Source organism: Gavialis gangeticus, unplaced genomic scaffold (assembly GCF_001723915.1).
Source record: "Gavialis gangeticus isolate Ggan-Ray unplaced genomic scaffold, GavGan_comp1, whole genome shotgun sequence".
Lineage (NCBI taxonomy): Eukaryota > Metazoa > Chordata > Crocodylia > Gavialidae > Gavialis > Gavialis gangeticus.
Window position 1 is genome coordinate 64,535,265 of NW_017729032.1, and position 250 is coordinate 64,535,514.

Genomic DNA, 250 nt, shown 5'->3' on the forward strand with positions numbered 1-250 from the left:
CAGTTGTCTCGGGGAGAAGAGGGAGGAGGGTAGAGGCAGGTTCTTGGCAGCCCATCTGTACGGTACCTAGAGGGGTTTGAGCAGTCAGCGTGGTCGCCTCTTTTCTTAGAGCAACTAGGCAGTTGTAAAAAAAAAATGTTCTTTATTTGCAAACTTAGGGGCTCACACACCTTTCCTCAGGTGCAGGAGAATGCAAAGATTGTAAAATGTCTCCCAGGTAGAAATAAAAATTCATTTATCCCAGAAACGT